This window comes from Cervus canadensis, chromosome 6 (genome assembly GCF_019320065.1).
Source record: "Cervus canadensis isolate Bull #8, Minnesota chromosome 6, ASM1932006v1, whole genome shotgun sequence".
Lineage (NCBI taxonomy): Eukaryota > Metazoa > Chordata > Mammalia > Artiodactyla > Cervidae > Cervus > Cervus canadensis.
In genome coordinates, this window is record NC_057391.1 from 17273797 (window position 1) to 17301561 (window position 27765).

At 42.5% G+C, this 27765-nt stretch overlaps 1 protein-coding gene across 6 annotated transcripts in view; it reads left to right on the forward strand.

The window, feature by feature from the left end:
• THSD4 (thrombospondin type 1 domain containing 4) overlaps window positions 1–27765 on the forward strand; it is a 630092-nt gene that overhangs the window by 444045 nt on the left and 158282 nt on the right. The gene's annotated exons all lie outside the window — the stretch shown is intronic.

Consider the following 27765-nt stretch of genomic DNA (forward strand, 5'->3'; position numbering starts at 1 on the left):
CTTCCCTGGCAGTCCAGTGGTTAAGACTCTGAATTTCCAGTGCAGGGGGCACGGATTCAGTCCCTGGTGAGGGACCTAAGGTTGCACCCCGTGGCACAGCAAAAAAAAAAAAAAAGAGAGAGAGAGAGAATACAACCTTTTTATTTCACTTGGAAAAACGAGATGAGACGCTCCCTAGCCAAATCACTGAGCTTCAGTGGATTCATTTCTCTTGTATACTTCCCTCCTCCTTCCAGGTCACTGGGGGTTTTAACAAGCTCAACACTCCAGATGAGAAAAACCTCTTCCATCAGTGGCCTCCTGAGGTGAGCGGGGGGAAGCAGATCCCACCACCCAACTCCCAAGCACAACTTCTGAGCCCCAGGGTTAGTGCAGTGCATCTCATCAGGGTAATGCCTGTGTCAGCCTCAAAGGAAGTTAGTTCAAGCACCCTCCTGAATAGTTTTTCATTTCTCCTTCGTACCTTTAGCAAGTGCCCAATGCAACCAGATCCTGTGCTGAGCTCCAGGATCGCCCAGATGCATAAGCCATGATTCAAGGTGCTCCCAGGGGAGAGAGACATGCTCCTTGGTACAGACTGAGTTTAAGAAGGATGGCCACTCAGAGACATAGGAAGAGCTGCATCAGGATAGAGTCATCAAGGTTAGCCATGGCCTCAGAGCCATTCACTTTCAGCGTAGACCTTGGAGGACTGGTAAGCACTGATCACATTGTCTCCTTTCAGGCCAGGGGAGCAAGAACAAAAATCAAGGGCAGAGGGACTTCCCAGGATGTCCAGTGGTTAAGAATCCAAGCTGCCACTGCGGGGACATCACCAGGGTTCCATCCCTGGTTGGGGAACTAAGATCCTGCGTGCCATGTGGTACAGCCAAAAAAAAAAAAAAAAATCGTTAAATTAAATCCCCAAAAAGCCATTTTTTGAAAATTAAAGGCAGAAAATATTCGACTCATGATATGTTTGGAAAATGCCAGTTTGGCTGGCATGGCTACATCAGGAGGCTGGAGAGGTTAGCCAGGTTATATTCCAAAGCCAAGAGTTTGACCTGAAGGCACTAATGGGAACTGAGAAGAGACGGGCCCCAGGGTATATACATGATATCAAGTATAAACACACCAGAGGATTCCTTGGGAAGACCAGGATCTGACTGACGTTTGGGGAGAAGGATCACTGTCTTGTTGAATCCATTTCCGTTGGCACTATAGCTCTCTTCCTCCTCTCCCCCAGGCTTTGTGCTGGAGTCTTCCACGCACAGCCAAGGGCTCAGGGCTATGAACAGTAACTAAGAGAATTTTTTGAGGCAGAAGCCAACAGGCCTCACAGGTTTGCATCTGAGAGAACCCCACTGCGTGCTCAAGGAGCTCTGCCACCGAGCCTTCTCTGAATCTGTGTCATTGCTAACTGAGTTGCTGGTATTCTTCAAGATAGCAGATGCCCCAGGCTAATGCCAGTAACTGTATTTCCATAATTAAGCTCACAGGTGGGAGAACAAATCGCCTTCATAAATTCTTAATTTAGTACTACTGCACAATAAATTAGTCCTATTGAATGCAGCTTTTCACTCTCAATCCCTCCCAGCCACAGAATACATGCAGAATCCAGAGAAACTGTAGTATTCCGAATATGCTTCTGAAGGAACCGTTTATTTTTCTAACATCTAGAATGAGAACAGAGCTTAGGCAACTTCCACAGTGTGTGTGTAGCTGGGCGAGGTTCAGGAACAGCCCTGGGTTCAATCCCACCCGATCTCTGACAAACCAGATAACCTCAAGACAATTATCTCACAAGACTGGTTAGTACTTAAAGAGATGTAATCAATAACATTCTTTCAAATCAATGGACACCAAGGAGGGAAAAGGGAGAGTTGAACTGGAAGACTGAGACTGATACATATAAACTACTATATATTAATATAAAACAGATAACTAATGGGAACCTGAGAACTTTTCATTGGAAAAGACCCTGATGCTGGAAAAGATTGAGGGCAGAAGGAGAAGGAGGCGACAGAGGATGATAGTTGGAAGGCATCACTGACTCAATGGACATGAACTTGAGCAAACTCCACAAGAGATGGTGGAGGACAGGGAAGCCTGGCATGCTATAGTCCACGGAGTTGCAATGAGTCAGACACGACTTAGCAACGGAACAACTGAGAACCTATGTTTTAGCACAGGGAACTCTACTCAATGCTCTGTAGTGACCTAAACAGGCAGCAAATCCAAAAAAGGGGATATGTGTCCTTATAGCTGATTCACTTTGCTATACAGCCGGAACTAGCACAACCCATTGTAAAACAACTATACTTCCAATAAGAATTAATTTTTTTAAAAAAAGAGCATTCCTTCAGTTTCTCTGAAGTTTTTTTTTTTTTTTAAGGTTGATGAAGGTGTGTGTCACCCGTGTTAGGAGCAACCCAGGGAAAGTTTCACCCCCTTCATGACTCCCTTTTTAACTACTCATACTTGCTCTGACTTGTTTATTTTCCTTGAATCCTACTTGCACTCGCAGTCAATATTTACAGTTGGGACCACTTGAAAAGCCTTAGTAAAACCCTCAGTGATGTTGGGTACAAGTATTTATTTCATGTGGTTTAGTTTTGTCTCCTAAACTAAATGGTAAACCTTTGAGATCAGGGGCCATGTGTTATATGTCTTTGAATCCAGTCCTCTGGCTGTAGCATGGTGCAATGCTGATTACATGGTATGTACAAGTTAAACAGTTGATTGATGGATTTGCTGTGGTTTTTCCCATCCAAGTGGAAATATGGATGTTTGTCCCTTGAGGAGGATCCCAGTCCTCTGAGCTGATGTCATACACGGAGTTCACTTTCCATCGGCCTATTTCTTCACATGGTCACATCCTCCCCAGACACAGACTGAGCCCCGGATATGTCAGACCCTTTCCAGGCACCAGAATGTCTTCTCTTAGGCACCAAACTCTGAGGCTCAGACTTCTGCGAGCTATTCACTGTTCTGACCAGACCTTGGTCACCTGGAGGCCATGGAAACGCTGTGGAGTATCTCAAGGGTGGGAAGGACCTAAAAGCAGGAACCCTGCCCAGTTGTAATGCAGGGTAATTAGACTCCATCAACCCGGTGGTATGCACTGCCCCCCACCTACCCCGCAAGGTCCCGCTTCATTTGTTTCGTAAAACCTGATGAAGAGCATTTTTTTTTTTAAGTAAGAACTCTTCCATTCTGTACTCAGCTGCTACGGGGCTGCTGGCTGCTGGCTGCTGGCCTTGAGGAATGTGTGTGCACTCAAGGGCAAATGTCATCTCCCTGCATTATGTGCAGAGCTTGCTTTCTGCCTAAAGACAGGGAGCTGCATAAAGCCCCAGTGTCTTCCCCACAACGCACCCCAGTCTGTGGAGTGCCTTTTCAGCGGCAGAGCCACACAACTCGCTGAGATGCACTTTGACTCTGTTTTCCTGTAAACTCTCACATCTCAAATTCTGAGACGTTCATGCTAGGTTCATATCATCTTTCTGTTCTGACTCCATCTGGTGAAAGCCTGTTTAGTTTTCCTTCCAACGTGACTGATACGAGCAGCAAAAGTTTTTTTTTTTTTTCCTCTCTAAAGACTGAAATAGCGATTAAGATTTAATAGCAGTGTGACCTTGGGAAAATATCACTAATTAGCTACAGTCAGTACTGTGGATTCAAGAGTATTCTGTGTAAGACTGCCACTCACACAGAAAATTCTGTCTAGATTTCCAAACTTTTCCTTTTCCTGGAATGCCGGCCTCGCAGTCTTCCAATGGTCAAGTCACTTCATCCCTGCTGTAGCTCAGATATCACCTCCTCCAGGAAGCCTTCTCTGGTTTTACTCTTCTTCTGAATTCCCATAAGGCTTTGTTTCCTCTCGAAACTCTTCATTTTTTTTCTTTGTCTTGTCTTGATAAGTGCCTATGTTACTTGTATTCTTCTCTAAGAACTTTGAGGAAAGAATCTGGACCTTCTTAATCATTATTCTTTCCATAATACCTAATACAGTGCCTTACACATACATGACATTTTCTAAATATTTGGTGTGTGGGTATAGAAAAGGAGTTATTGGGAATTATTTGAATGAATTGTACTCAGCCATTTTTTTGTTTTGTGGGATTTTTTTTTACAGTTTCACTGAGATATAATTGACATATAATATTGTATTAGTTGAACTGTATACAGCATAAAGATTTGATATATGTGTGTATTGCAAAATTATTACCACAGTAAGTTTAGTTAACATCCATCACTTCACAAAGCAACTTTTAAGTAAACAGTACAGTATTGTTAACTACATGACTTCCCCAGGACTTATTTGCCTTCTAATTGGAAGTTTGTACCCATATTCAACTACTTTTAATGACCTCTACAATCAGTTCCTAAGTATATTTTCTGATGATGATGAGATGATAATAACTTAAATAGTAAGAATGAGCATCATTCATCAAATAGTTCCTACTTTCTACAAAGTAGCAGCATTTTACATTACCATACTCAGTAATGAGAAAATGTGGTTTTAGAGAGAGTAAATAACTTGCCCAACAACCACAATGAATAAATGATAGAAGTGAGATTTCAGCCCAGCTCCATTTGACAAGAGCAAGAGCCATGAACGGTTGTATTATCCTAAAGATTATCTTTAAAGAGTGTAAGAGCAGTCTCTTTCCCTTTAGAATTCATGTGTTTGTGGAATCAGCCTAGAATGAAAGCATTTTGCAGCTAGAAAGATCATTACAGGTCATCTACCCTTACCCCGACTCCAGCAACTGCCCCCCCTGGTCTCCATGGTGCTTCTAGAACAAGGGAATGGAAAACTGGGTGAGCATTCCCAGGCGGCCAGACTTTGGGAGGCCTTGTCATGGGCCTGCCAAGCCTCTTTTCATGTTGGCTACTTTATAAATGGCTATAATTGCACCAGGCTTTGGTGGAAGACTTTGAGCCTAATAAAAATGTCAAACTCATTAAGAAGGTTTCCAAGACTAAATAAACTCTGAAGAGGCTGTAATCTTTGATGGCTCTAAATTTGCAAATCACAAGAATGTGGAAAAATATAACTGCCATGTACAGAGCTACTGAAATGTCACTATTTATTGCTTCAATGTCATCTTGTAATGGAGGTATGGTGGCAAGATCAGAAATCTCTCCTGAAAACATTGTAACACTCTTTATTGTGAGAAAGCAGCTGTGAGTATGAGCCGTCCTGTATGTGTCACAAAGCAAAATCTAGAATAAACACAAATTTGATCAGCCTGGAGTCAGAGCCAAAATATCACTATATTGGAAACATTTAAAGTCAGGGAGAATGGCATTTTTTCTGTCTTCTGGGTAGCTTAGGAAAACCATAGGAAAAACAGAAGTTACACTGGAGAGAGTTTCACAAGTAGGAGGTAGAATTTCAACTGAATCTTAAATGTTGGGTTTGGAGAAGCAGTATTCTAGGAGACAGAAAAGGCTGAGAGACAAGAGCAGAGAGTATAATGTGGGGATGTTGATAAAGATGATGGGGTGCCTGGAGCTAAGAGTTTTATACTCAGGAATGTGAAGCATTTAGTGATTTATTAACGTCCTCTTAGATGCCAAACATTGAGTGAGAGGCTTAGCAAAAATTGCCTTTATCCTCACGTTAGTCCTACAAGGTCAGTGTTATATTCAGCTTGTGCTCAGTCGCTTTGTCATGTCCAATTCTTTGCAGCCCCATAGACTGTAGCCTGTCAGGCTCCTCTGTCCATGAGATTCTCCAGGCAAGAATGCTGGAGTGGGTAACCACTTCCTATTCCAGGGAATCTTCCCAACCCAGGGATTGAACCAGTGTCTCTTACATCTCCTGCATTGGCAGGTGGATTTTTTAATCACTGAGCCACCTGGGAAGCGCTATATTCAGTTTAGAGTTAATTAAAACTGCTGCTGCTGCTGCTAAGTCGCTTCAGTCATGTCCAACTCATCACGACCCCGTGGACTGCAGCCTACCAGGCTCCTCCATGGAATTTTCCAGGCAAGAGTACTGGAGTGGATTGCCATTGCCTTCTCTGAATTAAAACTGAGATTCATGCAAATTCAGATGACAGAAAGAAGATTGGTGGTTGCCAGGGACTGAGAGAGAGGGAAAAGTAGGAAGTGATTGCTAATGGGTATGGGGTTGCTTTGAGGGGTGATGAGTGTTCTAGAACTGGATCAATGTAATATTTATACAACTTTGTGAATATACTACTGACTTATATACTTTAAAAGGGTGAAATATATGGCATATGAATTATATATCAAGAAACAATAATGATGGGGGGCGAAACAGAGGAGTAAAGAGATCAAATGACTTTCCCAGGGTCACAAAGTTTATGGTCATTTGGCAAACTGGGATTTCAACTCAACACTTCCCAGTGACGAAGCTTGTGATCTTCCCCCTAGGCTATGCTGTCTTTTGTCCTTTCAGGATCTATGAAGGCTTAGCCATGAGGTTGATTACAGACTTTAAAAAAAATTTTTTTTTTTAATTTGTCTACACCAGGTCTTAGTTGCAGCGCGTGGGATCTTCTTTACAGCGCATAGGCTCATAGTTGTAGCGTGAGGAATCTAGTTTCCTAACCAGGGCTCAAACCCAGGCCCCTTGCATTGGGAGCACAGAGTCTCAACCACTGGACCTCCAGGGAAGTCCCTGGTCTCAGACATTTGGTCAATGAATAAAATGTATTTTTACAAATGTAATGATGCTGACAGATACAATGTAGAACCTCGTGGGTCATGAGACACATAGTAAGGTTTCTAGTAGGAAGTAACACACAAACTATTGTCTTTGAAGAGCAAGAGCAGTTCTGGACTCCACCTGAGGTCAGGAAATGCTGTGGTGGTGTTGCTCACTGACCAACTGAGCCTCATAATGGAATATTTTTGGTACACACAGTTGGTGGGCTATGACAGGTAGAGTCTGCAGGAGGGGATCATATTATGAAAGATTGCAAAAGCCCTCCCCTCTGGTGGGGAAAGTTTAATTCGGGATAGTGGGCAGTGGTACATTAGGGAGATTATTGTTGTTGGAAAGTTCTTCTGGCAGTGTGCAAAGGGTGGGTTAGTGTGAAGATGGAGTGAGCCAGGGAGGCCAGCTATAATCATCCAGGCATGAGTTGAGGAGAGTTTAGTTCAAGATTTTTGTAGTAGAAACAGAGAGGAGGAATGAATTAGGGTGAGATTTAGAAAAAATAAATAATAGCCTCAGCCACAGATGGAGAGGAAACAGATACAGTTATAGAACTAGCCTACATTTCTCTTCTTTTTAACTCTAGGTTTTATAGCCTGGAAGACTAACAACTTGAAGGTGCTAGGGATAGGCGTGAAATGGAAAGGAGGCTTAGTTTGGGAAGAAAATAATGAAGCAAGTTTATAGCCTAATGAGTCTGAAGTAGTGATACTGGAACATTGGCACAAGAGTTGTGCTTGTGCCTTGCCCAGGCTCTCATCCTAGACAGATACAGCATTTTCATTTTTTTTTTTTTTGGCTGTGACAGGTCTTAGTTGCAGCAGGTGGGTTTCTCTCTAGTTTTGGTACTTGGGCTTAGTAGTACTTGGGCATACAGGCTTAGTTGCTCCACGGAATGTGGGATCTTTTTTCCCTGACCAGAGGTCAAACTCAAGTCACCTACATTAGAAGGCACATTGTTGACCACCAGGGAAGTCCCCTGCAACCTTTTTATTCTTTGCACTTCAGGAAAGTATGGTCTGATTGATATGCCAGTGAGAAATATGAATGAGTAATAACACCTGGCAATTCAGTGCATTTTTGTAACACTTTGTAATTTACAGATTATTTTGGCCTCTTTTTCTCTACTTATTATGACACAGTTTTATTATAATCCTTCCACAATGGTGAATTTGCCTGCACAAAACTATAGTTTGATTTAGTGTGGCATTCCATTCAGTACTTTGAGTGACATAGGGAGTTCAAGAGGAAGAATCAGAAAGACCCTGAATATTTGGATGGAAGACATTTTGCCATCAATGCCTGGCAAAAGGTGCATTATCTACATTAAATGAACAAATATCCCATTCAAATTTAGGGGGGCTCCAGAAAAGTTTGGACTGTAAAGACGTCTGAGCACTGAAGAACAGATGCTTTCAAACTGTGGTGCTAGAGAAGACTCTTGAGAGTCCCTTGGAGTGTAAGATCAAATCAGTCAATCCTAAAGGAAATCAGTCCTGAATATTCATTGGAATGACTGATGCTGAAGCTGAAGCTCCAATACTTCGGACACTTGATTTGAAGAGCCAACATTGGAAAAGACCCTGATGGTGGGAAAGATTGAAGGCAAAAGGAGAAAGGGGCAGCAGAGGATGAGATGATTAGATAGCATCACTGACTCAATGGACAAGAATTTGAGCAAACTCCGGGAGATAGTGAAGGACAAGGGAGCCCAGCATGCTGCAGTCCATGAAGTCGCAAGACTTGGACATGACTTAGCAACTGAACAACAACAATAAGAAAAGTTATGCAAGCAAGTGCTGGGAAGATGTCTGTGTATTAATCAGTGTCAGTTATTTACTGTTTTAGGGTATATAAAATGTCCACTGTAATAGAAGATAGTGGAATGGTGTCTTTAGGTGTTGAAATTAAAAAAAAAAACAAACTGTCAGCCTAGGATTCTACATTTAGTGCCAGTATTCTTTAGAAATGATATGCAGAAGAAATGCTATGGAAAAAAAGAAGGCAAGAAAGGTCAGTAGGAAATACAGGGATGGGAGTCTCAGTTTTAAGTAGAATGATCAAGGAGGACCTTTCTGAGAAGGTGACAGTTGTTCAGAGACCAGAAAGTGAGGAGGTGAACCATGTGAACAAATGGGAGAAGAGGTTTTAACAAGCAGAAGGGCCCTGAGATGGGTACGTGTTTAAGAAACAGCGTGAAGACCAGTGTGGCTGGAACAAAGGGATTAAGGAAGAGAAAAGAAGGTGATGACACCATACAGTTGACGGGGCACCAGACTGTGTAGAGGATTGTGGGGAAAATAAATATATACCTTATAGGCCTGGAACAATTCAAATATAAACTTGTCATTCTCATATTATTTATTTTTAAAATGTCCTGATTTGGATGGGAAACATTATAGTAACCCTAAGTATGTGGCTCAGATGGTAAAGAATCTGCCGGCAATGCAGGAGACCTGGGTTCGATGCCTGGGTTGGGAAGATCCCCTGAAGGAGGACATGGCAACCCACTCCAGTATTCTTGCCTGGAGAATCCCCTGGACAGAGGAACCTGGCGGGCTACAGTCCATGGGTCACAAAGAGTTGGACACCACTGAGCGATGAAGCACACATACAACCCTAAGTATAGATCATGTAAAGATTTGGGTCTTTATGCATGTTGGAGTGTCATACTGAATGAAGTAAGTCAGACAGACAGGGAGAAATATATGACACCCCTTATATGTGCAATCTAAAAAAAAAAATTATACAAATGAACTTACTTACAAAACAGAAACTGACTCTTAGACTTCAAGCTTATGGTTGCTGGAGGGAAAGATGGGGGTAAGGAATAATTAGGTTGGGGGTGGGCATGTACACAGTCCTATATTTAAAATGGATAACCAACAAGGACCTACTGTATAGCACATGGAACTCTGCCCAATGTTATGTGGCAGCCTGGATGGGAGGGAAGTTTGGGGGAGAATGGATGCATGTATACATATGGCTGAGCCCCTTTGCTGTTCACTTGAAGCTATCACAACTTTGTTTGTTAATTGGCTTGTTGTTGTTGTTGTTCAGTCACTAAGTCATGCCTGACTCTTTGCAACCCTGGGGACTGTAGCCCACCAGGCTCCTCTGTCCATGGGATTCTCTAGGCAAGAATACTGGAGTGGGTTGCCATTTCCCACTCCAATACAAAATTAAAGGTTTAAAAAAAATAAGGATTTGGGCCTTTATATGTATTGAAGTTGGAACCTCTGGAGGTTTAGACTAGTGATCTGGTTCTAACATGAGTGTTGGACTATCACGTGGAGAGTAGATGCTAAGTGGGCAAAACTGAAAAGAGGATGCCAATTCATTAACTATTGAACCAACCCAGGTGAGAGGTGAGGATGTCTTGGGTCACAGGGCAGTGGAGGTGTTAAGAGGTGACTGGATCCTGGAAGTATTTTGAAGGGTAAGTGGCATACTGGGTGCAGAATGTGAGAGGAAAGGGTGAATAGAGGGTGACATCGAAGATTCTGGTCTAGACCATGGGGAGGATGGAGTAGCCCACAGCTGAGATGGGGAACAGATTTAGGAGAGAAGATCAGGAACTAGAGTTTGGATTGGGAAGTTTGTGGTGCCTTTTGGACAGTTAGGTGGAGATGTTCAAGGCATGAATATAAAAGTCAGAGGTTTGGGGAGAGCTTCAGAAGGGAATGTAAATGTGGCGTTTAATGCCAAGAGACTGGATGAGCTTGGCAAGTGTAGAAGAGAGAAGATGGTCAAAGAACTGAGCCCTGGGATGCTATGATGTTTAAAGCCTGTGAAATGAGGAGGACAGCAAATAAGATGGAAAAGTAACAACCAGGGAGTTCAGAATAAAATTAGGAGACAGTGCATTGCCAGAAGCCAACTGAGAACAGTATTCCAAGGAGGAAGACTTAATCATCTGGGTCAGATGTTCCTGTTAGGTCCGGTAAGATGAGGACTCAGAATGAATCATTGGATTTAGCTTCCAGACAATCAGTGGCCACCTTGACAATGTGGCCAGTTCCTAGTGAGGCACTTAGTGAGGGCAGAAGCCTGACTGAAGCAAGTTCAAGAGAAAATGCTGTCTCTATTTTTGTGGGGTTTTTTGGTTTCATTTTTTGTTTTTGACTTCTCCCTACTTTCAAACACTCTACTTGGCTAGCCCTTGTGAAAAGCAAAAGATAAAGGACATTTCTCCAAGAAATGTCTCTTTTATTGTACTGTGCGCAGTAGACTAGGCAGAGAGACCACAGAAGTTGTATGGTTTTATGTTGCCTTCATTTGGCTCCTTTTGAGGATGGGGGCATTTGGCAGGAGCACGATAACTTATTTTATATTCCTTGTCACTTAAGCTCCTGCAGTAAAGCGAATGCAATTTGGGAGCAGCAAACTCCAGCAAGGAGACAGAGTCAACAGCTCAAAGGAACAAGACCTCCCAGAAATAATGTATTTCTAGGAGCAGTTGTAATATGATTGTCCTTAAAATTAGGAGATGAAATCTGAAAACCTTTCAGAGGGAAAAGAAGGCAGGACTGGATGACAGCTTAGCTTTGGAGAATGAATATGGGGAAAAGAAAGAATTCATAAAAGCTTTGGGGTGAGCCAAAAATTTAGCAGTACTCAACATAAATACATGGTGAGGATAAGAGGGGCTGGCTAGGGGCAATGTGGTAAATTCAATTTGAGACCGTTGCAGGAGATACAAATGGAGATGGTCTATCACTGGCTAGAAACCAACACCAGTAAGTTGATGTGGCTAAATGTGGCTCTGGGGGGTCCCTGAATGGGAAGTGGCAGAGGAAGTCCTGTTTCATAGAAGACATGGGATTTAGGAGCCATTCCAAAAGTTGGAGAAAGGCAACTTGACCCATCCTGGGAAGAAGTGGTAATTAGGAAGGTCACATGCAGATGGTCCAGCTTGCAAGACAGCTTAAAGGTGAGAAAGGATGGCATCTCCACATTTGTAAATGACAAGGACCTTGAGAGGTGACTGCTGTGAGTTAAGGTGTTAGAATGAGTCTCTCACTAGGTTGAGAAACCTAGACAGTGTATTAAACAGCAGAGACATCACTTTGCCTACAAAGGTCCATATAGTCAAAGCTATGGTTTTTCCAGTAGTCATGTTCGGATGTGAGATTTGGACCATAAAGAAGCCTGAGCACCAAAGAATTAATCCTTTTGAACTGTGGTGCTTGAGAAGACTCTTGAGAATCCCTTGGACAGCAAGGAGATCAAACCAGTCAACCTAAAGGAAATCAACCCTGAATATTCATTGGAAGAACTGAAACTGAAGCTCCAATTCTTTAGCCACTTGATGGAAGTGGCTTTAGCCAACTCATTGATGCTGGGAAAGATTGCAGGCAGGAGGAGAAGGGGGCAACAGAGGATGAGATGGTTGGATGGCATCACCAACTCAACATGAGTTGACAGGAGTTTGAGCAGCTCTAGGAGTTGGTGAAGGACAGGGAAGCCTGGTGTGCTACAGTCCACGGGGTCGCAAAGAGTCAGACATGACTTAATGACTGAATAATGAACAACTTCTGTACTCACTGACTCACTGCTAAGATGCAGACATCATGCCCAGCACTGAAAATTCAGAGGTGATAAGGTAAGGTAACTGCACTTGCTATAGTGGCCCTCACTGTTGTGGTGAAAGAGCACTGCTTGCTCCACCCAGCACAAAGTGTGAGTTGTACTTGAGGAATGAGGAGGTAGAGCCTTACCCACCCTGAGTCTCAGGGCAGGTGTTCAGATAGAGTCATACTGAATCCAGCCTTAACTAGGTCCAGGGAGGAGGGGTCTGTAGCTTTGTCCAACATAGACAAACACTAGGGCTTGTGGAAGAGAATGAGAGTTCTTGGAAGGTACAGGCAGTTCAGACGTATGAAGGGTCTGGAGTTCAGAGCAGAGCAGGAAATGAGGAAGGAAATGGACGAGGGCTGATCAGTAGCCGCTTAGGAAGCATGCTGAGGGCAGGGTAAGTGGAGAGGAATGGGACTCACAGCGTATGGTGGGCCCTTTGTGGTTGTTTTTGAAGATATTTTATTTATGTATCTGTTTGTTTTTGGCTGCTGTCAGGCCTTAGTTGCAGTACTCGGAATCTTCCTTCAAGTGCGGGGGCTTCTGTCTGCTTGAGGTGTATAGACTCAGTAGCTGCAACGTGCGGGCTCGGTTGCTCCCTGGCAGTTGGGATCTTAGTTCCCCGACCAGGGATCCATCTGGCATCCCCTACATTAGAAGGCAGATTCTTTTTTTTTTTTTTATTAGTTGGAGGCTAATTACTTCACAACATTTCAGTGGGTTTTGTCATACATTGATATGAATCAGCCATAGATTTACACGTATTCCCCATCCCGATCCCCCCTCCCACCTCCCTCTCCACCCGATTCCTCTGGGTCTTCCGGAAGGCAGATTCTTAACCACTGGACCACCAGTGTAGTCCTGCAGACTCTTTATTAAGGCTTTCGTATTTTTAAGTTTAGTTGTGATCTTTCGGTGTTTAAAAAACATAAATACTGTTTGTAAAAAACATTATAAAACACAGAAAGAAAGAAGGCAGTAACCTCCCATTGTTAGCATCCTGATAGACTTCTTCCTGGTATTGCATGGTATCTCTTCCATCCTTTTATCACTTGGCATTTTGAAGGGGATCTCCCACATTATTAAAAATTCTTTATAAACATCACCTTAAGCAGTATCTAATATGCCATCCTGTGAATGCACAATGATTTATCTAATCATTATCCTAGTACTGTGCATTTGGGTTGTTTCCAGTTTTTTTAAAGTATTTATTCATCTATATTTTACTGCATTGGGTCTTCATTGGTGCTTCATTGCTGCAGAAAGCTTGGGCTTTCTCTAGTTGCGGCAAAGGGGCTACTATCTAGTTGCATCGAGTGGGCTCTAAAGCATGGGCCTCCGTAGTTGTGGCACATGGACTCTGTTACCCCGAAGCATGTGGAATCTTCCCGGACCAAGGATTGAACCCATGCACCCTGCATGGGCAGCTGGATTCTTAATCACTGGACCACCAGAGAAGCCCTTGGTTCCAGTTTACATAAATATAAATAAAGCTGCGATCAGCATCCTTGTATGTCCATCTTTGACCTTGTTTTCGATTATACCTTCAGGATTAATTCCTCTAATTGGAATGACTGGGTCAAAGGGCGTGAGCATTTTCAGCCTCCTGATCCCTGTTGCCAAATGGTTTTCCAAAAACTCTTTCCAGTCTGTGTTTCAACTGGCAGCATTTCACTGCAAACTCTCCAAAAGTGAATGTTGTAATTTAAAATTTGATAGCACTTAATCCTGATGGTATTCTCATGAAATGAGTATTACCCCCGATTTACAGATAAGGAACTGAGGTCAACAGGTTATTTCACTAGCTCCGAGTCACACAGCTTGGAAGGCACAGGGTCAGACCCAAACCGGGTTTGACTGAGAATTCAAGAGCTGCATTGCTGTCTCCCTGGGCAGGTAAGGGACCCCATTGGAGGGTTTTAAATCCGGAGAGTGACATGAAATGCAAGGTGCTCTTGGTTTGCTCCTCTTAGCCCTGGCTTGTAGGTTGATGATGAGTCTAAGATTAACTACCAACTGACATGACAGAACCCTTTCATAACACACCTCTTCTTGTTCTTGGGGCATTTATGAGCCGAAGAGTGACTATGCGGAGGAGGAAGAAAAAAAACAGAAAACATAATGTAGGTTATTAGTGTTAATAGGTAATCTGTATATGAGTTCATACAAATTAGTTAACAAATGTGATCCACCACAGCAATTTCTGAAGTGTTACATAGTTAATAATTGTGGAAGGGGTCATTTCACAAGGAATTAAGCTGAGCTGTTCTCAGCTCAGCCATGTTTCTGAAACCTCCCACATCTCTTCAGCTATTTAGACGTGAAGGTCCAAGGTAAGGACTTGCATGTCCAGAGTCATCTCAGTGTTTAACTCAGGCTTTGGCCAAATAAGCCACATGGGTTTAATTTGCTCTCTGGAAGGACCCAAATTGGCCAATAATCTCTTCTTGGCCATACGTGGGGAGCATAAGAAAAATAATAATCAGAACTACCACTTATTGAGTGCTTACTATATGCCAGACTCATCAGAAAATGAACTCCCTTGGGCACATTTGGGACCGAGTAAGCAAATCAAATTAAAGACAGGTTCCCTGGCATCAATTCCAACACTGTCATCAGCAATAAAGAGGTGAAAACTGTCTGTAAAAGGGATTTAGATAATCTGTTTTAGAGCACATTGTGTCATGTATATTCCTTCCCTGACTTAAAGAAGAATATGCTGGTATTAAATAGGAGAAGGCATCAGGTCGACAAGCAATTGATGGTGACAGTCACTCGCATGTCACACAGGAACTACATGCTGCAGAGAGGAAGGAATCATGTGGCACTTTGCCCAGTGGGATGTGTCCCCAACCCCCTACTTCAGGCCCCTCTGTCCACCTTCTGCCCTGTCCTGTCTTCCCCCTTGGTTTTTTGTTCATTGCTCCTGTCAGTGAGAGAAGCACCACTTATCATAATCACGTGTGAACTAAGAGATCCACCATTATTCAGAGAATGGCATCTTTAGGAAGGCACTGGGGTGTACTCCAGGCAGTGCTAATTTTTTCACAACAGAACTCCTGTGAGGGGACCGCCCTGGCTGTCCAGTGGTTTAGACTTTGCCTTCCAATGCAGGGGGTGCAGGTTTGAGCCCTTGTCAAGGAACTAAGATCTCACACGCCTCTCGGCCATAAAACTAAAACATTAAACAGAAACTGCTAATAGTGACTGCAGCCATGAAGATGCTTGCTCCTTGGAAGAAAAGCTGTGACGAACCTAGACAGCATATTAAAAAGCAGAGACATCACTTTGCTGACAAAGGTCTGTATCATCAAAGCTATGATTTTTCCAATAGCCATATACAGATGTGAAATTTGGACCCTAAAGAAGGCTGAGCACCAAAGAATTGATGCATTCAAATTGTGTTCCTGAAGAAGACTTGAGAGTCTGTTGGACTGCAAGGAGATCAAACCACTCAACCTAAAGGAAATCAGCCCTGAATATTCATTGGAAGGATTGATGCTGAAGCTGAAGCTCCAATACTCTTGACTACCTGATGCAAAGAGCCAACTCATTGGAAAAGACCCTGATGATGGGAAAGATTGAAGGCAGGAGGAGAAGGGGATGACAGAGGATAAGATGGTTGGATGGCATCACCAACTCAATGGACATGAGTTTGAGTAAGCTCCAGGAGATGGTAAAGGACAGGGAAGCCTGGCGTGCTGCAGCCCACGGGGTCGCAAAGAGTAGGACAGGACTTAGTGACTGAGCAGCAGCAACAATACTGTGACAAATTCAGTAAAGACTTTTTAAATGATCCACATCAAAAAATCTTAAAAACAAAACAAAACCAACAAACTCCCTTGTGAACAGGTTCAAATCAGCAAGGACTACACTTGGAGAAACAGCCTGGAGGGAGATCATGAAGGGGGCGGGGCTCCACTTAGCAGGGATGGATGTTGGGGACACTCCTGGTTCCAGTAATTTACTCTCTGTACTTGAGTGTAAACTCGGGCTATTTATATACATAGTGTATATATTTATATACACTGGAATATACTTGTACTTTAATAGACTCTTTCTCCAGATTGTATAAAATGCCTGTCTTCATACCTGTTTGCTCATGTAAAAGAAGGTAAAACTCTGACAGATATTCCTCAAATATAATTTGGAGGCAAATAGCACAGAGCAGAAAGGGCAGTTATATGATGTGAGTAGGGGATGAGAAAGATACCCCTTAGTGAGTTGGTATGTATGTAAATATGTACACATTCATGTATATGTGTTACTCCATGTATATTGTTACTCCACATACATGCACATGTGTATGTGGAGAAGGAGAAAGACAGGCTGGGGAATGGAGAGGATTACATGAATAAATACTATGCTGACCTCTCTTCTTAGTGTACAACTGTTTGCAGAGGCCTTGGCAATTTTTAATGTATATTTAGATGCCTTAATGGAAAAAGCATTGTGCTTGTTGCTTCTTGGGCCCAAACCTCAGTTATGCTACCTGGTAAGTTGTGCAATCAGTAAATATGAGAAGTACCAGCAGTAGCTAGTTCCAGTCAGTAGATTCCATGTTCCTTCTATATCCCTGATCCTTTCAGTGTTCTAACATTGCTGTACTGATCTCCTGTTTCCTGTATCTGGTGTTTGGAAAGACCTAAGGTTTTCCTTGGAAATTAAAGTATTGCCATTTGCTCTTGGAGACCGGTTAAGTGTGGTCCCAGGCTAGCCTACCAATGAGCTGGTGCCTACTTCCCACTGCCAGCATCTCTTGTGGAAGCTTCATCCCCTCAGAAGCCCTGTGTCCATCAGCAATGGAAGCTCGGTACACCCCCTCTTTTCTCAGTAAGCACCCTGCGGACACCTGCTCTGTGCTGGGGACCCTCAGGAGCTCACAGTCTAGACCGGAGAGATGATTGATAACAATTAACCATTGTATAATACGACAGGTGAGCGATTCATGTTATCTGTGGAGGAGAGAGAGGGATTAACCCCCCTGGGGAGGTCAGAGAAAGCTTCAGAGGAAATGACATTTCAGTTGACTTAAGGGAGGGTTTTTGTTTGGCAGACCAAGGAGGACAATTAAGGCAGAGGCTACATTGTGATAGGGTCAAGGGACAGGATTTGGAATGCCTGGATCTCTAGGGGGATGGGGGGAGGAAGGGGAGCGTGCTGGTTGAGCATTTAAGTTGTGGAATGGGAAATGGCTCTAAGATTGGAAAATCGGCCAGAGTCAGGTCTTGGAGACTTTGAGTTGAGCAGAAGTTGAGTGAGTGCTCTTTGCCGAGAACTGCTGATTTATAGAGGCATGTAGGGCTTCCCAGGTGGTTCAGTCAGTAAAGAATCTGCCTGCAATGCAGCAGACCTGAGTTTAATCTCTGGGTGGGGAAGGTTCCCTGGAAGAGGGATTGGCAACCCACTCCAGTATTCTTGTCTGGGAAATCCTATGGACTGAGGAGCCTGGCGGGCTACAGTCCATGGGATCGCAAAGAGTCAGGCACGACTTAGCCCCTCAGCAACAACAATAGAAGCATTTAAGTCAGTGAGTTTACCATTCATCGCTAAGGCATTTGGGGCCCCAGAAGTACTGCTGGGTCATTTGAAAGACATTCCCTTTTAGCCAGTTCTGTGGAAATGGACAACCCTCAAAGACTTGGGAAACGCTAGCTGTGTGGTCAGGGAGGAGCCAGAAGGCCTGGGAGACCTTTGGAAAAGGGTCATGAATGACCAATATCTTTGTGCTTTTGTCAGTGTAATCGCTAAAGGGGAATTAAAACCTTTTGTAAAAGAGGTAATGAGGCTTACTAAGGTTGGATGAGCTCACAGTTTCAACTAATCACCCCCCAGTGGGGTCGATGCCAGACTTCTTCTGCAAACTTCTTTGTAAGATGGCGCCTTGAATTAAAGGATTTCTGAAAACAGATAATTCATAGAGGAAATGGTTGCACAGAGGTAGAGGATCTGGAATTCAAAGGGCAGACTGCAGGAAGCCAGAATGGTATCCCAGGCTTGGATTGTTCATGTGTGAATCTGTACAAGGTTGTCCATGGCTGTTTTCACCCATGAAAAGGGGTGGGTTCCATGGCTGCAGCTGTTGACAGAAAAGAGGGATCTGCAGCTGCTTAAACTTTTGACATATTGCTATGGGACCAGAATGGGAGGCCATTCAACTTCCTCTCAACGTCTGCCCTGCCTTCTGAATTCTGAAGTTGAAAGGGTCACACTCAGACAGAGACCCCAGCTGTGAAATTATTTCCCAATAGAGTCACCGCATTGATATGTTTCAAAGACCCAATCCAGGGTGCTCCAATAAGCTAGGAGCAAGGTGGTTGATAGTTGGAAGAATTTCTGGAAGTTTCTGATTGTTGCTAAATGTGGCTTAAATCAGAATGCTATTGCCATCAGTAGGAAGGAGTTAGCAAATCCACAAATTGTGCTTTTGAGAATAATCCTATCTTGAAGGGTATTGTTTATTTTAAAAAAGCCATTATCACTTAGTCACATGAATAACCAAAATAAAGCATTTGAGTCTGCTTTCTTAATGAAAAAGCTTTTTTAACTTTTTATTTTATTTATCTTTGTTTTTGGCTGTACTGGGTATTCGTCAGTGAGCATGAGTTCTCTCTAGTTGCAGCAAATGGGGGCTACTCTGCTCTGTACCAGCTTCTCATTGTAGTGGCTTGTTTTGTTGTGGAGATGAAAAAGCATTTTGAAATTCACCTTGACTTATGAAAAAGCAAATGCGTTTTCTTTTGTTAATAGCCAGTCACAAGCATAGTGTTTGCATAAACAGAGCTGGTGAAGGGCAACCTTTCCCAAAGTGTGTTCCAGTACCTTTAGTCCTGTGAGAGTCCTGCACAAGAAAGGTTTTATATGTGAATAAGCCCAAGAAATGCTGTCTTACATGCTCCTCTTGGAGGTTCACAGGGCCCACTGGCACAGTAAAGACGCTAAGGAAACCTGGTTGACTTTGTATAATTTAGCATTTCCCAAACTTGTTTTCCATGGAGCCATTATTTGGGGTTTTGTTTTTTATTTTCAATTCTTAACATATTTGAAAATCCTGCATATTCAGAACAACTTTAGGAAGTACTGGTTTGGAGAACAAAGACATAAGTAGCATTAGCATTTATTGTCTTCAATTGTCTTTGCTCACTTTTGACAATGTTGAGCCAGTTAATCGTTAGCCTGGAAATATTTATGGAACCACATACATAAAATGAGACACAGTCTTTCTCTCCAAACCTCTCTTCCTCATCTAGACCTTCTCATCTTCATAACTCTCCACATCCACCTAAGTAAAACAGGCCTGACCATGTCAATTTTTTGTCTACACACTGTTTATTAATATATATTCATACCAACTGTTGTGCTCAGTAGGGTTCTTCTATCCACCCATGGGATCATATCGCATGTAAGCAGTAAATCCAGGCAGAACCTATGTACTCCAATAAACCGGTACTGATTAGGTGGAATGTAGTGTAACATTTGGGCCAAATTCCCAGCTGACCAATATGCCTCCTTTTATGTGGGGAGTAAGTATACTTCATCTGGGCTTTTAGTCTGTGTAACTGATACCCACCTATGATCTGAATGGGGATTTGCTGCATGTTGACCAGACCATAAACTCACTGAATAAATAGATCCTTTTCCCTGTCCTCCCCTTACTACAGGGAATATTTATTCATTCAAATTTTATCCACAGAAACCAGCTGCAGGCATGGAGGCTCTACAGTTCAAGCTAGGTCATCAGAATGGTAGACTAGAAATGCTTTCTCCCTGAAGTACCCTATCTTCTTTTTCTCCAGAACTCAGTGGCTCTGTTTTGGCTAAATATTTCTCCCTCTGCCCCAAATCAAGATTTGCAAAATTGTTTGGGAGAACTCTACCCACTTCTTGCAAATCCTTGCTGCCATTTGCTCTGTTTTGTTACCCATCCCAGTTTGGATTCAGCCACCTTTACTCTTGAGGACACTGGCAACTTCCTAATTATTATATTCAATTGCTATCATCATAGTTTTATTTTTTCCACCTCCTCAAAGTCTTCTTGGGAATCTATCCTTCTGACTTATAGGACGCTGAATTCTCCTTGTTATCACATGCCCTTGAAGTCAGTCCTTCCAATCTTCATCTTCTACATGAAATTCTTAACACCCATTTATCTTGTGTCACCAACCACCTGAGGTTACTGCCCCATCTCCAGTTCTTTTGGCATCCTGCAGGGAATAAACAAGTAAACTGAACCTATTGCTTCCTCCAAATATTTCTATTTCTCTGCATGAAATCATAAATCTCCCAGGTCAATTGAACTTAAAACATCAGGATTATCTTTGACTTCCCTGTGTCCCTGACCTCCTGTGGCATCTATGACTGTGTCATAAATTAGGAAGCACAAGGGCAGGTCTGTAAAAGAAATTTATATTTTCTGTGTCCTGTTCAAATAAATAGACTTTATTTAACCCATTTTATTTTATGCTGAGAAGTCATCCTACTCACTAATATCCCCATAGATTACTTCAAAATGCTTCCTGGCTTTGTTGATGTGTATGTTCTTGTCATCTAAAAGCTGTAAGTGTTTTATCGGAGCCCTCTGTTTACTGGTGACTGCCTTCTGGTGAACAGTCCTGTCTGTTAATGATTTTATAAGCCTAGATCAGAGATTTTGCTCACTGCCTGGCTCAACCCTGTATGGGATTTTTGGAAAGGAGGGTAAGAGTGAAATTTAGTTCCGACTTCATAAAGCATCATCTCAGTGGACAGGAAAGTATAAATCTGAAAGGCTTAAACAACAGTTTCTGAAAATATTTAATGAAATCCAGAAATGTTCAGTTGGAAGATATACTTCAAGTATAGGAAGAGAGGGAGAGGTTAGTATTGATGAGAGTCACTGTGGAATGTTCTAAAAGGAGGTAAGATTTTAAGTAGAGATGAAGAATGTGAAATATTTGAAGAGAGCAGTAACTGGAGACCAGGAACTCAGAGACTATTTCTTCTTCCCTTCAAAATGGAGAGAGGTAATTAGCTCGACCTGATAGGTGAAGAAGCATGACCACATGAGCATAGGTGAACCCTCCCACATACACACACGCTCACACTGAAGTTCACTTACATTTACTGACTCTGGGCTGGGTGCTGTGCTGGATGCTTTTCCAAACAGCAGATGAGGCCTGTAGGTGAGGAGTCCCTCCAGCTTGGGATGGAAGATGCCACCCTTCCTACCAAACCACTGCCCTCCATTCAAAACCAGAACCTTGGAAAAGACTGGACTTTAGAGTAGTTCTTAGATCACACTCCCTTCGATGTAAATCAACTTGTACAGATTTGGTTTTGCAATTCTCCAGTGTTTCATAGCTCTCCACTTCTGCCCTCAGGCTTGTTCACTTTTCCCTTTTAAATATAAATGGAAAAATGGAAATGAGGTTTCCATGATGCACGGAATCTCTATTTTCAGAAAAGATAAACAGGGTCCTCCCATCAGAAACTCCAAAGAGAAATGTGGCTTCCAAGGAGTGGAAGGCTGAAAATAAAGATACTGGTAGATAGATAAGTGAATTAATAAAATGAGGCAACCAAACTAAACCCCTGCACTCATTCACCTCACCATTGATAGAAACACCATGCAAAGAAAACGAGAACCAGGGGATGGAGGGGAACTTCCAAAGAAACCCAGGCAGCTGTCCCCAGGGATCTTATGAGCTGGGATTGCCAAAACATTGGTCATGTGGGCAGAAGGGAAGCAGGCGCCCTGATGAGCTCACACAGCAGTGAAACGCAGGGAAATGGGGTTAGGAAGGCCAAGGCTGGATTCAACCAGGACTCTTGAAAAAGGGGCTTCTAGATCATTTGGATGTCTTGTTGGCCTGTAAGTCAGCAAGGCATCAGAAAAAAGTGGTCTGGGTGATATGTGCATTTCAGGTACGGGAATCCTGGGTTTGGATCCTGGTGAGTGGCCTCATTTCCACATGTGTCTGGTCAATAGTCAACTGCTGAGCTACTGGTGGGCACATTTCATAATAATGTGACAACAAACTGAGCCTATTTTCCCAGCCATAAATGAGGATAAAAATACCTCATCAGATTGCTATGAGGATTACAAGGGATTGGAGGAGTAAAATATGAGATTTATAACATATACTTTATACAGAGTGAATATTAAAAACAAAAACGGAAGCTGCTCCTTCTCTTGGTCATCCTGATCACCCTTTTAGAGCAAGTAAGAACAGAGTGCAGGGCCAGACCTACTCCTTAGGGCCCCCAAAATAATGTTCAGTTCAGTTCATTTCAGTCACTCAGTCATGTCTTTGCAACCCCAAGGACTGCAGCACGCCAGGCCTCCCTGTCCATCACCAACTCCCGGAGCTTACTCAAACTCATACACTGAGTCAGTGATGCCATCCAACCATCTCATCCTCTGTCATCCCCTTCTCCTCCTGTCTTCAATCTTTCCCAGGATCAGGGTCTTTTCAAATGAGTCAGTTCTTCGAATCAGGTGGTATTGGAGTTTCAGCTCCAGCATCAGTCCTTCCAATGAATATTCAGGACTGATCTCCTTTAGGATGAACTGGTTGGATCTCCTTGCAGTCCAAGGGACTCTCAAGAGTCTTCTCCTACACCACAGTTCAAAAGCATCAATTCTTCAGCGCTCAGCTTTCTTTATAGTCCAACTGTCACATCCATACATGACTACTGGAAAAACCATAGCCTTGACTAGACAGACCTTTGTTGGCAAAGTAATGTCTCTGCTTTTTAATATGCTTTCTAGGTTGGTCATAACTTTCCTTCCAAGGAGTAAGCGTCTTTTAACTTCATGGCTGCATTTACCATCTGCAGTGATTTTGGAGACCAAAAAAACAAAGTCTGACACTGTTCCCACTGTTTCCCCATCTATTTCCCATGAAGTGATGGGACCAGATGTCATGATCTTAGTTCTCTGAATGTTGAGTTTTTTTTTTTTTTTGAATGTTGAGTTTTAAGCCAACTTTTTCACTCTCCTCTTTCACTGTCATCAAGAAGCTCTTTAGTTCTTCTTCACTTTCTGCCATAAGAGTGGTGTCATCCACATATCTGAGGTTATTGATGTTTCTCCCAGCAATCTTTATTCCAGCTTGTGCTTCATCTACCCCAGCGTTTCTCATGATGTACTCTGCATATAAGTTAAATAAGCAGGGTGACAATATACAGCCTTGACGTACTCCTTTCCCTATTTGGAACCGGTCTGTTGTTCCATATCTGGTTCTAATTGTTGCTTCCTGACCTGTATGCAGGTTTCTCAAGAGGCAGGTCAGGTGGTCTGGTAGTCCCATCTATTTAAGAATTTTCCAGAGTTTGTTGTGATCCACACAGTCAAAGGCTTTGGCATAGTCAATAAAGCAGATGTTTTTCTGGAACTCTCTTGCTTTTTCAATGACCCAACAGATGTTACTAAATAGCAAAGAGAAACAAGGGCTTCTGTGTTTTCCTGGGTAAACAATGCTCTTTCCATGAGAAAACAGAAACAAGAGGGCAAAGAGGCACCTGCAGCCCAGAGTAAGTGAGGAGGTAGAGTGCTTGAGATGAATTTGGGCTCCTGGCCAATACTAACTGTGTGTAGATTGACCCCACAACTCCAGGGAGAGATGCTCCTTCAGTGTGGATGCATGTGTGTTCCCATGGCAACTTGCTCCTGAGCTGTTGTAACCTTCTCATCACGCAGGTGACTCTCCCCACTGGATAGAGCCTCTGCTCCAGCAAAGACTGTGTCTCATTCACTGCCCATCCCCAACTGCCAGCACAGCATCTGGCTCAGAATAGACACACCATACAAATGTGCCATTTAACAGTGCTGAGATGAGAGATAGACACATGTCTACATTTTCAACATGAAGAAGGATAAAATTTGGGAACTACAAGTATCTAAGCTTGATGGTTGGCTCCAAAAGAAAAAAAAGATCTGGAACAGACTTACATAGCTCATTTCAGAGAGCTTACATAACTCTCTGCAGTTCATCTAGAAATGATCAGGAAATCTGAGCTGACTTTCATTAAAAACCACTAGTGCAGGACTTCCTGGGCAGTCCAATGGTTAAGACTCCATGCTTACATTGCAAGGGGCTCAGGTTCAGTCCCTGGTCAAGGCACTAAGATCCTTCATGCCACACATTGCAGCCAACTCCCCCCACAAAAAAATAAATAAATAACCTAAAAAATAAACAGCAACAACAGGAAAAATCACATCAACAAAGACCTAGCACAGCCAAAATTTAATTAATTTTTTAAAAGGACCACAAGTGCAATGAAAAGATGTTAAAAGTGAATCTAACTAGATTACTAGTCTCTGCATTACTAGAAATAAAGGGCCCTGAGAAATGAGTCCTCTTGTGTTTTGCAGGTCAGATCACATTATGTTCTATTCTGAGCAGCTCATTTTCAGAAGGAATCTGATAATCTAGAACACACCCAAGGGATGGTACCCAGGGCCAGTCATTAGGGTTTCTATAAAATGAGTCCATGGGATTTCCCAGGCAAGAATACTGGAGCAGGTTGCCATTCCCTTCTCCAGGGGATCTTCCTGACCCAGGGATCCAACCGGGATCTCCTGCATTGCAGACAGATTCTTTACTACCTGAGCCACCAGGAAAGCCCTGTGAAATGTGTACAGTTGCGAGAGCTGGCATGGTTTAACCTGGAGAATACTGGAGGAGGTAGGCAGGAAGAAGGACTTCCCTGAAGGACTTCCCTGGTGGCTTAGATGGTAAAGAGTCTACTTGCAATCCAGGAGACTCAAGTTCAATTCCTGGGTCAGGAAGATCCCCTGGAGAAGGGAATGGTAACCCACTCCAGTGTTCTTGCCTGGAGAATCCCATGGACAGAGGAGCCTGGCAGGCTACAGTTCTTGGGGTCGCAAAGAATCAGACACAACTGAGCAACTAATAGGCAGGAAGAGGCAGCAATATCATCTTCAAAGCTCTAGAAAATGAGTATAGATCTCCTTTGTTCTACTCACAAAGGCAGAACCAGGACCAGTGGGTAGAAGTAATCAGGAATCTGAATTTAATCAACCATAAAGAAAAATTTCCTAGAAAATAGAATTGTGCTGCCGCCAGATGCACAGAGCAAATGTTCCACAGAAGTACCTGGATAACCTATTCAGGGAAGGTGTACCTGAAATCGCTGCAGTGGGCAAGAGGTTTGAACTGGGTGATCTTCAAGATCAGGAATCCATAATGTAAATGCCTCTCTACAAGGAGCCTTTCCAGATGAAGGTCCCTGTGCAGCCAAACCCCTTGGAGGCTATGTTCACATTATTTTCCAGGTCAACTACTCACAGTAATCCATATCTGTCACAGAGATTCAGAAGAGGTTAGCTAGTAGTTTAAAGCAACTTCCTACCTATCACCAGGGAGTAGCCAATCTATAATTGTTGTTTAGTTGCTAAGTAGTGTCCGACTCTTTTGCAACCCCATGGACTGTAGCCTGCCAGGCTCCTTCTTCTGTCCATGGTATTTCCCAGGTAAGAATACTGCAGTGGGTTGCCATTTCCTTTGCCAAGGGATCTATAATTACTTCTAGTTATTAGAAGATAATTTGTAAGTTAGAGAATTGATTCAATTACATCATGTGGTCTCATGGCAAATGTCAGCAGAAGTATCTGGTGATAAATCAACTAATGTGAACTCTAACCTGAGAACTCTTGATTCCTCAGATTCCCTATCTCAAATTCCTCTCCTCCAGTTGTTTTTAGAACATTTAGCAGCAATCTTCTACTTTTAAAATAAAATCAGACACAAGCCAGAAACAAACTAAGGAAGTACGTGAAATGAGACTATAATCATTTTTCGTAAATTATTTTCGTTTAAATTTTTTCCACCACCATTTAGATTTCTCCTCTATTTTTATTAGTATTTTCTTATTGTCTGCTCATTTTCTTCTTCTTCCTGCCTGCCTTTTATTTCCTTTCATCCTCTTCTCCTCTAAGAATTTATATTTTTTAAAACTTTCCCAGGACTCAGTTAACATCACTTAAACATTTTTTGTGGGACCAGTGAAGTCTTGAAGCTGCTGCATTTAATACTCAGCCGAACCCTGGAAATCCAATCTGTAGCCAAACATTTGGCTTTGGTTTAGAGGCAGAAGTCGAAAAAGGGAATTGATATGCAGGTGTGGTGCAAAGCTGGTCTTAAAAATACAGATGTTATTACCTCTGGGCCCTAGGGACCTGGAACAAAATGCAGCGAGCCACCCCCAGAGGTGAAACAATGGTCATAAAATGGTTTCTCGATTCGCGAGTTTTGCTGAGCTGTCTCTCTGCAACATTTAGTGACTATTTAATAACGCTAACAGCTCTTTGAGCTAAATTGCTAACATTTGGGGAGCAAGGTTATGTAAAACAAAATTGAATTATGAAAACAATTTTCCAGTTAGCTCTGGCATTTCTTTATTTCTGTTTATCTTTTTCCTCAAAGGAGCCATTTACCAGTTCCTACCCGGCTGGCATGAGCTGATGTTCACAGACCCCAAACAATCAGCGCACACCTCTGAACAACAAGGGTTCTTATTTTCCATCTCTGGTCCTAGCCCAAAGCTTGGAGGCACATTTAGTCATGGAAAGATGTAAAACCAAAGAAGTACCCAAAGTGGTCTTTTGAAGAAAATTATGATGCTCATTGAACCCCACTTAGATTTTCATATAACTTGTCTCTTAGCCTAGTACGTTGGAAGTAGTCTTATTTAGATGTATAAATGGTGTGTATTGATGCGTGAAACAAAATCAGAGGCACTTTCTAGTAAAACTGAAAGTGTGTACACCATAAAAGCAAGCGATTCCACTTTTAGGTATATACTTCAGGACAAGACTCTCACATGTAGCCTCCTAACAGCAGTTAAAATGAATAAACTAGATGCACATGTGTCCACCTGGAGCGCTCTCAAGAACACAGAGTGTAGAAAATTATTACTAAAGACACATTACTTTCATGCAAATATCTAAATAAAAATGCAAAACAAACAATATAAAGGCATGGATGCACCCCAGCTTCAGAGACTGCCTCTGAGGAGAGGAAGGGAGGAGGAAGGGATACCAAAGGCTCCTTCACATTATCAATAATGTTGTGTTTCCCTGAGAAAGAAAATATCTAAAACATATTTAACCAAAAATTAATTTATTAAATACTTGGTATTATTCTCTATACTTTTCTGCATCTTTACACATTTTTTATTTTTTTTAATTGAATGAACAATCCTTTACATTTTATAGTGCTTTACAATTTTCAAAGGTTTCATACATGTATCTTTATACATTTTACAAATTAAAAATAAAACCCAGGGATTTCCCTGGTGGTCGAGTGGCTAAGACTTCGAGCTCCCAATGCCAGGGCCCCTGGTCAGGGAACTAGATTCCACGTGCCACAGCTAAGAATTCGCATGTAGCAACTAAAGATCCCGCATGCTGCAACTAAGACCCAGTGCAACAACAACGACAACAACAAATAGCATTCACAAAATAAGCATGCTTTCTAAAAGTAAAAAATAATAATAATAAAGCCCAA